The sequence below is a fragment of the Peromyscus maniculatus genome, chromosome 3, assembly GCF_049852395.1.
Source record: "Peromyscus maniculatus bairdii isolate BWxNUB_F1_BW_parent chromosome 3, HU_Pman_BW_mat_3.1, whole genome shotgun sequence".
NCBI classification, from domain to species: domain Eukaryota; kingdom Metazoa; phylum Chordata; class Mammalia; order Rodentia; family Cricetidae; genus Peromyscus; species Peromyscus maniculatus.
In genome coordinates this window covers 132,061,990-132,074,196 of record NC_134854.1, presented here as the reverse complement: position 1 = coordinate 132,074,196, position 12,207 = coordinate 132,061,990, and the positions used below count along the sequence as shown (strand labels likewise).

The 12,207-nt window shown below is 37.4% G+C and overlaps 1 pseudogene; it reads right to left on the bottom strand.

The window, feature by feature from the left end:
- Nucleotides 1–9,215: 9,215 nt before the first annotated feature.
- Nucleotides 9,216–11,310, bottom strand: LOC143272460 (heat shock protein HSP 90-alpha pseudogene; annotated as a pseudogene).
- Nucleotides 11,311–12,207: the final 897 nt, after the last annotated feature.

Here is a 12,207-nt window from a genome sequence, read left to right as displayed (position 1 = left end):
TTCTAAAATAGGTTGGATTTCCTGCTTAAAAGCTGACACTTCAGGCAATAATTTAAGTGACTAAATGTTTGAGTAGTATTGGTAATGAGTGTATACAATATACATGAATTAATTGTGTTACATGCAGGAAGCAATGAAATTAGAGGCAAAACCATCTGTTCAGATTATCAACGAAATTTCCAGAACTACCCACTGAAAAAGGAATGCAGCCTAATGAAAATCTGACAGGCATCATGGCCAGACCCACTGAAATCCTGACAGTCAGCCATCATGGCCAGATCCACTGAAAGCATGACAGACATCACAGCCAGATCCACTGAAAGCCTGACAAAGAGCCATCATGGCCAGATCCACTGAAAGCCTGACAAATAGCCATCATGGACAGATCCACTGAAAGCCTGACAGTCAGCCATCATGGACAGATCTACTGAAATACTGACAATAGTCATCATGGCCAGATCCACTGACAATCTAACAAATAGTCATGGGAGAGAAGATAGCCTTATGAATCAGTTCAATGTAATCAAAATCATTTTAGAGACCATTATATGGCTAAAGCAAAAATACATCAAACCTCTTGGTAACTTTTCATAGCTGAGACATTTTGAGAAGACTATTCTTAGTATTGCACAAAGGAACACATAGACAAAGTGAAAGTCAAAAAGCATGTGCCACTACCTGTGTTGCCTACCACTATCCCTCACCTCCAGCCCAACACAGGCTAGCATAGAGCAGCACACCTAGCTTTGGTGGCCTTTTTCTTTATTTCTAATGTAAGGCGTAGCTTGGTTCCTTGCTGAATGAAATTCAATCTTATAGTCTACTCCAAAATGGATAATTAAGAAAGCAAAGGTAGGAGGGGGGAGAAGAGAGGGGGAAGCACAGAATTAGCAGTTCCGTGTTTAAGCATTTCAGGAATTCTAGAAAGCAGACTTTACAGGGGGTATAACAAGCTTATTTAACAAAAGATAAAAATCATCAGGACTTGGGAGAGGAGGGGACTGAAGGAGAAGCAGACACACAGTCCTTACTGAATTTCACATAAGATTCACTTAATAAAACAGCATCCAAAGTCCTCAAGGGATGAATTTTTAGTAGGAATCAACTATGTTCTAGATCCTGCTGTAGCTGCCACTGGCAATGCTGAGAAAGGACAATGTGTATAATATTATATATACATCATCGCCATCACACACACACACACACACACACACGTCTACAAATCTTACTGTTGTTGGTTGATGTCATTCTGCATGCAGTGAAAATGTGTTGCTCTAATTGGCTGATAAATAAAGCTGTTTGGCCAGTGGTGAGGCAGAATAAGGTGGGACATTCTAAAGAGAGAAAGAGAGAAGAAGGAAGAAGATAGAGCAGGGAGATACTGCTAGCCACCACCAGAAGAAGCAAGATGTAAAGGCATTGGTAAGCCACAAGCCACGTGGCAAAGTATAGATTTATGGAAATGGGTTAATGTAGATATAAGAGCTAGCTAATGAGAAACCTGAGCCATTAGGCCATACAGCTCATAATTAATATGAGCCTCTGTGTTCATTTGAGTCTGAGCAGCTGTGGGACCGCAGGAGCTGGGCAGGACCAGAAAAACTTCAGCTAGAGAATTTATAATGCAGATATCTAGTGTTTCTAGACGGTAAAAGGAGAACAAAAAAAGAATGGGAAGTGTTTCCTCCTGAATTTAATCAAGGAATAACATTTTCAGGACAGTTTATCATAGGTGTTCAGCTCTTAGCTGTTGACATAATACAGAGTTGTCAGTAGTTGTGCTTCTGGAATTGAAATTGTCAAATTAAGGATCACTATAATCATTGTGTACATTAGGAATAGGATTTGGGGAATACCAGGCACATTTTAGTGTATTTGCCATGGTGTGGAGGTTTGTACAATGTCATAGATTTGCCTGGACTTGTACACAGGTAGACCAGAGGTGTGCAGCTAGATATCAGTTTTATTGGATGATTTAACTGTGGTAGGTTTTATCAAAACAGGAAAGTATTTATAAACCGACTGAATACTGTCAGCCCTCTTACAAAGCACAGCTAACAGTAACAGGCATAATACTTAGTTTCTACTTGAGTTCCTTGAGTGACAGGTAACTTACTAATTACGGATAGCTGAATCAAAATTATTACAAGGTTTTTGTTCAAATTCAACAACTTTCCTTCATAGTTTGTACAAATAGGGCCATTAAAAGAGAATCAGAACTTCCTCATTATAGTTTACTCTTGCTTTAATGATAGTGAATACTATCTTCCTCTCTGAGTAGTCTCTACACACAGCTAAACAACCTCCATGGGATCTTTTATAGAAATAGAATACTTACTAGATAAAGCTGGGAGGTTGAGATTTCCTTTGTCCTGCCTAATTCTTACTTTTGGCTTAAAGTATTAGGTTGCCTAGGTTGGAAGTTTATTACCCTTAATTTTATATCATCAAACACTATTCATTATTATATGACTTGGATGTACACATTTGTCAAAGTTCTCTCAGTGAATTTAGTGTTTATGGAAAAGTCTTTTAATGATTCATGCCATATTCTTTTATACAACTATCACTCATCCATCTATTCATCCATTCATCTCTCTATCCATCACTTCATTCAGTATTTACTAAATATTGCTATTATAAACAGGGTTGAGACATTCCTAAGAATTTATTAATGAAGAGATAGACAAGGTCAGTTCCAAAACGTAGATTTATATAATGAACAAAAGACTACAGTACTAGAAAAAGATGAGTTCATAATTATTATAAAGATATAATTTAATGAAAAAGAATGTGAAAACAAAGACTCCTAAATACATCTTGTTTGACAAATGGGAGTTCTTCAGAATAGATGGAGTCATTCATCTGCTACACAAATTAATCTGAAAGCACCAAGGGAACATCAATTTTATGTAGAATACCAGGATGGGCAATATTGTTAAGAAACTAATTGGTTTGAGTAATTCTCAGAAGAGAATGGCAGAATCCTACTACTTTGCTTTTAAGTGCAACTTGATAATCTGCAAAAATTCTTATATATAACAATTAAGGGGGCTGTAAAATAATTTGACACTTCTCAAATAATTCACCCAAACTAGCATATCATGTGATTTTTCTTGTAGTTGTATGCATTTGGCAGGAGAAAATATACAGGCAACTTTCTCTAACTAGTGAATAGAGATCTCGATGATATTAAGTAACATTGTCTAGTAAGGACCTTGGGGTTAAACTAAGCCTTTGAACTCATTTTTTCTTTCCTTTTCAAAAAAAATCCATGACTATCTATTCAAAGCAAATAAGACTCAGTCTTAGCTCAGAAAAATGTCTTGACCAATTCATTCATTACAGAACACTGAACGAGGGATGAACTTGAATTAAGCACATTCAGAAAATGAACTTGGGTAAGTTGTTTTGAATGGAATATTCACATAAATTCTTCCTTTCAAGTACATTTTGTTACTCAGAAACACAGTAGTAAATAGCACCTGTGCTGCATTATGAGTTTAGTACATGTGGGTTTACCTAAAGTAGTCAATTATATCTAAGAATAATTAGGATACATGAGTGTTAAGGCATCATGATACCTCAGACATTTTTAATTTCAATTTGTTAGTGGGAAAGTCAATTCTTTTTAATGACATTTGTCATGTGCAATTAGTAGTCTCCAATATCAAGATTTTTTTCCTGTAGAAAATTAGAATATGTAAATAAAATATGTGACGCCTAAAGCAATTCTTTTTTAAGCAGAATCCTATAGAAACATTCAGCATCTGTTGATGAGAAGAGATCAACAGGTGACAGAAAATGGAAAATTCCTGAAGCTTTCCTTAAACATTTAAATATTTGCATTTTCAATGTGCAGGTACAAGGACAACCTAATTATTATGGAAGTATTTAATGTTCACTTGCTGAGTTTACAGCTCACTGTTAAAACTTTACCCATTCTTCCAGAATAAAAGAGGCACACTTCATTAGAAATATCCAAGGAAAAATCAACAGCAACAAACACATGTTCATTATAGAGAAATAGTGCTTGCTTTTTTTCTAAGGAGTGAACATGTTTCTTAAAGTTAACACAGTCATTTGGAATTGTATTAAACAATTAAAATGCATATCAGCCTAAGGTGAAGAAGCAAATTAAACAAAGGCGGCACATGAACATACTGGGAAGCTACTGTACCTGCCACTGAAAACACACCCCAACTCTACAACCATTCATTCAACAACTACTAGTTGTCAAAATGTGTGTTTACAGGCAGAGATACAAAGTTCATCTTCAAATATGTAAAACATCTTTATTACAATAAAAAAATCAATTCCTTTAATTCCTAGAAGAACACAGTCTGACTAGTTTTAGGCATCCTTAAATAGCTGACATCTTAACCAGAATATAAAATCCCAGAATAAATATGAGAAACAAAGGCTAGAGATAAAGAACATGTTATTTATTAGTTACATTTCTGTTGCTAGGATAAAACACTGTGAGTAAGGAAAGTATGGGGCAAACATGGCAACCAGAACAGCATTCTGGGAGTTCACATCTTGAACTACTAGAAGCAGAGAGAATGAAGTGGAAGTGTCCAACTCCAGTGATACACTTCCTTCACCAAGACAATAATCTCATAAACATCTCCACACAATTCCACCAACTAGCGGCCAAGTTTTCAAACAGCTAAGAGTCAGGAGGGGGTTACTTTTCTTATATAAATTACCACAGATAGTATATTTACAAACCAGTTTGCTGTTTAATACAGTAAGGAGGATATAGGATGTGAGGAGGGAATGTGGAGATGTAGGGTAGGACTCAGCTATGTAAGATCGGGACTATTTGATATAGGATAAACACAGATCCTAAAGAATATTTCAAAGCACTTTACAAAGAAAACACAATATTAAAATACTAAAGAAAGGCAAGGTTTACATGCAATGTTCATGCAGTAGGGGTGACAGAGTAACACGACTGAGTATGAAAAGTTTGGAAAAGGGAAAGAAAGCAAAGCATATAAAGCTGATTGGCAGAGTGAGAAATGGGAACTGAAGACACAGAGGCAAGATCAACCAGATTCTAGTATAAACTATAAGGTTATGCTAGAATCACAAGATAAATGCTAAATACACAACTCACAAATGCTCAAAAATCCCCCCAAAGAATTAGTACTGGCATTTCTTCAAACCCCAAGAAGTGCATGAAGAAAATATTTAAGGTAATAAGATACATAACATTTCTAGAGTATCAGTTATCTACCAAATTTAACCATTTCCTCATATGCAAAATGAGTTAATAACCTCAAAGTGTGTTATGAGGAATGATGAGGATATCTTTTATAGAGAATGCACTGGGTGATCGATCAACGCCATGTTACCAATATTGTTATAATTATTCATTTTCCATAGGCTTTTTTGCACTTTTATGCACTTCTGAGGCTGCCCTGAATTAATTTGTATAATGTTTTTGTTTTATTGCAAAGCAAGCCCTATAATATATGTAGCTAATACTGTGGTTTATGTTTGCTCATAAATGAGTCACAACAGATAAAAATAAACTAACCCCAAATCCTCATTGTGTTTTTTTCCAATACTGCTTGTCCTCTATGTTTGTCCCTTGACCTCAGGGTCTGCAAATACAAATGTATACTTATTTTGTTCTTTGTGTAGCCCAAAGTTCTTAATACATAATGCATGCTTGTGTTAAGAGAAATGGCAAGAAGGGAAAAAAAAATCTCACATGTCTCAAAGTATTAAAATGCCCATCATTCTCATACCAAGTAGTCATGTAAGAAGGATGAAGATGACTACAAACTGAAACACGCAGCCTTTGAACAGTATATAGTCAGGAGAGAGACTACCATTGCTCAGTATCTTGCAAACATTTTTCATCAAAAGCACCAGAACTTTTTTATGAACATCATTTATACAAAGACAAATTAAAAATAGCAAAACTAAACTCATTTATTGCATTTTCATTTTTAAAATTAGTAAAGAGTCAAAGTACTTAATGTATTAGAGGAAAAGCAGTATCTGGACCACATGCTGCTCCTGAAATTGGAACAGGTGTGACTTCTCCCACTTTCTCAATGAGAGAGACCATAATCCTCAGCAGTTAGATACAAAGCACACATGCGAGCATCTCATGTATGAAGAAAAGAAGGCAAACATCAAGGGATATTTTACTCAAGATAAACATTAATTGTGTTCTCCTTGGTTACTATTCTGCCTTAAGCATCCCAAAGTGGACATGAAGATGCTAACAACCTCAAAACACTTATGATAACAGACTATTAATTTACAGTAAAAACCTGATACCTCTTAAGTCAAGGATCTAGAAGGAGAAAACCTAGCATGGCAGAATATTTTAGTCAACAGCTACATTAGACTAGCCAAATGACTCAGAAAAACTGTAACCTTCACAGCTGTGAATTCAAAGGTTAAACAGGGAACCTAGCCTGCCACCCTTGTGGGTACAACCCATGAAAATGCCCCAACTAAGGCTGAGTCAGAGGTCAAATAGGAAACTGGGACCTTCATTCATCCTAGTAGTAAGTAAGTCACTGTAATTGTTAGTATTATAATAAGTCATAATCTAGAATCATCTGAGATAAAGGTCTGTTGAAATGCTTATGGGTCATTACCTTGATGGCTTTGATTTATGTGGGAAAGCCTGCCTGCTGTGGGTGGCACAGCTGGGAATCTAAACTATGTAAGTGGTGAAAGGGAATGGAGCCACAGCATGGTGTTCATTATCCCTTTCAGCTGATTGTGAACACATTTTGAAAGCTGTTTTAAGCTCCCCTATAACTTTGACTTCACAGCCATGATGGACTGTACCTTGAACTGTGAAACGAAATAAATCCTTCCTTCCTTCTTCAGGTTGCTTTTGTTGGGGTTATTTTGTCACAACAGTGGGACAATAACTAAGGCAATGTCCTTCTTCACTGCTAGCAAGGAGAGTTGTTGGAGAGAAACTTTCTCCCATCTCCACAAGAAAGAGCCTCAACTCACCTTAGATTTCAATGGCAACTGAAAATCCACTCAACTGTGAGAAGCTTGAGAGCTCATGGCAGTAACATAGAAGTACCATTCTTTCCAGTGTCTGGGTGGTGACAAAACTAAGATAAGCAAAAAGTTGGTATTGCATCCAGTCTCATGATGAAGTATATGAAATGTTTTAGTTTCAAAAAACAATTTATCTAACTTAATTTAAGGAACTTCTTAAATTGAAAGAAATGTAAAGTAAGTAAGTGCTATATTGAAATCATGGAGATGTGAAAACTCTGTGATGAAAATTTTAAGGTATGAATTATAAAGCTTTTTAAAAAAGGTGTTAGAAGCTAAGAAGGCTCATTAAAGTTTTAATAAATACCCATAAGCAATAGAAGACATTTCTTAAAACAAAGTAGAAATATTGTAACTGAAAAACATAATGACCAAGCATTCTTACATGAACAATAACAGAATGGAAGACACAGACAAAATATTAGTGACCTGGAAAACAGACAAAATTATTTAATTTGACTAAAAGGGGGAAAAAATGAAGAGTGAAATGTGCTCCAATGACTTGGGGGTAATTTTTCAAATCTACCATTTGTGCCTAGGAAGAATGCAATTCTAAACAAACAAACAAACAAACAAACAAAAATGTCAAAAAGATCAATAATATAATTTTCAAATATTAGCATAACACATACACTGGATTCAGAAAACAAGCCGCATGTTAAGCCAAGAAATCCATGTCCAGATATGTCACAATCCAGAAGAGAGATGATGAAAACAAATCTCCAAATCAGCAAGAGTGACCCCTTCCTCACAGGAAGGTTCATTTGCCATGGACCATCAGAATGAGGGAGCAAAGCATTCCTTAAAACAGCAGACACAACGAACTATCCACCAAGATTCCTTTATTCAGAGAACATAGGTTTCAGGAAAGAAGAGGAATCACAAACATCCAAAGAAGGAAGAAAACCCAACATAAAGAAGATTTTTCTTTAAAATAGTGCAAAGTGTTCTCCAAATCAAGAGGAACATATGAAAGGAAGACCCTTATACTATTAGGAAGTGAAAATGTGGGCAGACAGACTTTCCTCATCTGCTTAAATCTTCTAAATCATATCTGACACCCAAAGTCAGAATTGCAACACTGCCTGTCATATGGTTCTAACACACTAAGGGAGTGTTTTAGACAACTGTACCAAGAAGGGGAGGTATACAGGTTTTTTTTTGTTTGTTTTATTACTCTTTACTCTTTTCTCTTTTGTGGGGCCTGTCACCCAGCTTTCAAGTAAACCATATCCAGAGGCTTATTCTTAATTATAAATGCCAAGCCATAGCTTGGCTTGTTTGTAGCCAGCTTTCCTTAACTTTAAATTATCCCACTTACATTTTGCCTCTGAGCTTTTTCCTTTTCTTACTTCTATAATCTTACTCTCACTCTTATTCCACACCTGGCTGTGTGACTGGGTGGCTGGCCCCTAGCATCTTCTTCTCCTTGTTCTCTTGCTCTATCTTCTTTTCCTCCCAGATTTCTCCTTCTATTTACTCTCTCTGCCTTCCAGCCCTGCCTATTCTTTCTCCTGCCTCCTTATTGGCCATTCAGCATTCAGCTCCTTATTAGACCATCAGATGTTTTAGACAGGCACAGTATCACAGCTTCACAGAGTTAAACAAATGCAACATAAAAGAATGCAACACATTTTTCATCATTAAACAAATGTTCCACAACATAAACCAATGTAACACATCTTAAAATAATACTCTACAACAGGGAGTTAATATAAATAGTAGTTGTATTTCAACTTCACTTGACCAAATTAAAATGCAAAAACCATGGTGACTTACATATATATAAAGCACTATATTTCCATTCAGACTTGAAGGGTTACAAGACCTAGGGAAGCATAGGGTTTTGTTCTCGGTACTTTGGAAAACAAGCCACATGGGGAATTCTTCTGTTTTAGCTTGTGTTCTTCTAAGACTACAACATGCAGAATGACTACAGGGAATGAAAAATTTTAAGATGAAACTTAAGCCATCTTAATTTTTTTTCCTTTTAAACATGAAGCTAAATCTCAGAATACTCCCAAGTGACAAATTATTTGGTCTACTAAGGAATCCAGCTTCTGAACAGCTAAACACTTCAGACCACAAAGTTAATAGGTTACATTACGTCTTACAACAAACGTTCTACCAACCTGTTGAATTAAACCTATAGTATCACAGTATCACAAGTAGAAAGAAATTTTATCTTCCCCTTAGTTTACATGCCACACAGATGTTTTAAATGTTAACAAAAATCCTGGAAAATATATTATCAGAGAAGGAATGAAGGTAAGCATCAAACAAAGTTCTGGTGAAGTTTAGTCTACTTCTTCCGTGCGCGATGTGTCGTCATCTCCTTCCAGGGGTGGCATCTCTTCAGTTACAGCAGCACTGGTATCATCCACAGTAAGATCATCTTCATCAATACCTAGACCAAGCTTGATCATCCTGTAGATCCTGTTAGCATGTGTCTGGGGATCTTCCAGACTAAAGCCAGAAGACAGGAGTGCAGTTTCATACAGCAAGATGACCAGATCCTTCACAGACTTGTCATTCTTGTCAGCCTCCGCCTTTTGCCGTAGGGTTTCGATAATAGAGTGGTCAGGGTTTATCTCCAGGTGCTTCTTTGCTGCCATGTAACCCATTGTTGAGTTGTCTCTGAGGGCTTGAGCTTTCATGATTCTCTCCATGTTTGCTGTCCACCCGTATGTGCTCGTGACAATACAGCATGGGGATATCACCAGTCAATTTGATACAACCACCTTTTCAACCTTTTTCTCCAAAATACCTTTCATAATTTTGCAGAGGTTTTCAAATTTTGTCTTTTTCTCTTCCTGTTTCTTTTTCTCCTCTTCATCTTCTGGGAGTTCCAGTCCTTCTTTGGTAACTGACACCAAGGTCTTACCCTCAAATTCCTTCAGCTGTTACAATACTCATGAATGGGTTCAATCATATAGATTACTTCTAAGCCATGCTTTCGGAGATGTTCCACAAAGGCCGAGTTAGCAACTTGGTCCTTGGTCTCACCTGTGATAAAGTAGATGTGCTTCTGGTTTTCCTTCATTCTGGTGCAATAGTCCTTGAGAGAACCATCTCATCTCCAGAAGCAGATGTGTAGTACCGCAACAGCTCTGAAAGCTTCTTCCGATTTTGAGAGTCTTCATGAATTCCAAGCTTTATATTTTTTGAGAATTGCTCACAAAACTTTTTGTAGTTTTCTTTATCTTCTGCCAGTTCAGTAAATAGTTCTAAACATTTCTTGACCAAATTCTTTCTGATAACTTTCAAAATTTTGCTTTGCTGCAACATTTCACGGGAATTATTTAGAGGAAGATCTTCAGAATCCACCACTCCTCTAATGAAATTCAGATACTCAGGGATTAACTCCTCACAGCTATCCATAATGAAAACTCTGTGCACATACAACTTGATGTTGTTCGTTTTCTTTCTGTTTTCAAACATATCAAAAGGAGCACGTCTTGGGACAAAAAGAAGGGCCCGGAATTCCAATTGTCCTTCAACAGAAAAATGCTTCACTGCCAAATGTTCTTCCCAATCATTGGTTAAGCTCTTGGAAAATTCTCCATATTCTTCATTAGTAATGTCATCAGGATTTCTGGTCTAAATAGGCTTTGTTTTGTTGAGTTCTTCTTGATCAATGTACTTTTCTCTTTTCTTCTTCTTCTTCTTCTTCTTCTTCTTCTTCTTCTTCTTCTTCTTCTTCTTCTTCTTGTCACCATCTTTCTTTTCTTCTTCTTCATCAGAACCAACATCTTCTATTTCAGGCTTGTCCTCTGACTCCTTTTCTTCTTTTTCTTTCTCTTTCTCTTCTTTTTCTTCAGCTTCATCATCACTGACTTCCTTATCACGTTCCTTCTCCACGAAGAGAGTAATGGGATAGCCAATAAACTGAGAATGTTTCTTCACAATCTCCTTTATTCTCCGTTCCTCCAAATACTCGGTTTGGTCTTCTTTCAGGTGTAAGATAACCTTTGTTCCACGGCCCATTGGTTCACCTGTGTCAGTCCTCACTGTGAATGAGCTTCCTGCTGAGGATTCCCAGGCATACTGCTCATCATCATGTTTGGTGATCACAGTCACTTTCTCAGCAACCAAATATGCAGAGTAAAAACCAACACCAAACTGGCCAATCATAGAGATATCTGCACCAGCCTGCAAAGCCTCCATAAAGGCTTTGGTACCAGACTTGGCAATAGTACCAAGGTTATTGATCAGGTCAGCCTTGGTCATTCCAATTCCTGTATCCACAATAGACATGCGGACGGGCGCTTGGCGCCAGAAGCAAGAGCCCCTGGGGCAGCCCCCCGCCTCACCGGGTCAGTGAAAAAACGATGAGAGTAATGGAGTAGTAATGGAGTAGTGGTATTTCACTGGCGGCCCACTAGGCCGGCGGACCTCACCCCGACCCCTCGCGGGGAACGGGGGGGGGGGTGCGCCGGGGGCCTCCCACTTATTCTACACCTCTCATGTCTCTTCACCTTGCCAGACTAGAGTCAAGCTTAACAGGGTCTTCTTTCCCCGCTGATTCCGCCAAGCCCGTTCCCTTGGCTGTGGTTTCGCTAGATAGTAGGTAGGGACAGTGGGAATCTCGTTCATTCATTCATGCACATCACTAATTAGATGACAAGGCATTTGGCTACCTTAAGAGAGTCATAGTTACTCCCGCCGTTTACCTGCACTTCATTGAACTTCTTCACTTTGACATTCAGAGCACTAGGCAGAAATCACATCGCGTCAACACCCACTGCCGGCCTTCGCGATGTTCCTACACATTCTTAAGGTCACCTTAGTTTCTTTATTTGATTATGAATAACCTCATCATATCCAACATATTGGTGAAATTTTAATATGGGTTGAGTGTCCTGCATCCTTACAGAAGTATACACTGCTTTCGGTCTTAAAAATTAATAGATAGACTCCACCATACCAATAGGCTAAAGAACAAGCACATGGCCTTATCTACTACTGCAAAAGAATTATTTAACCAAACCCTTTCATGAGTGAAATTCTTAGGACAGCATCAAGAAGGATTCATTCTAAACTTGATAAACACACATACAAACACCTTCATTTGATGTTATGCTTACTGACAATAGATTAAACGGTGCCCTTTAAACTTAAGAACAAGAAAAAGATTTCTTCTTTCACAATTCC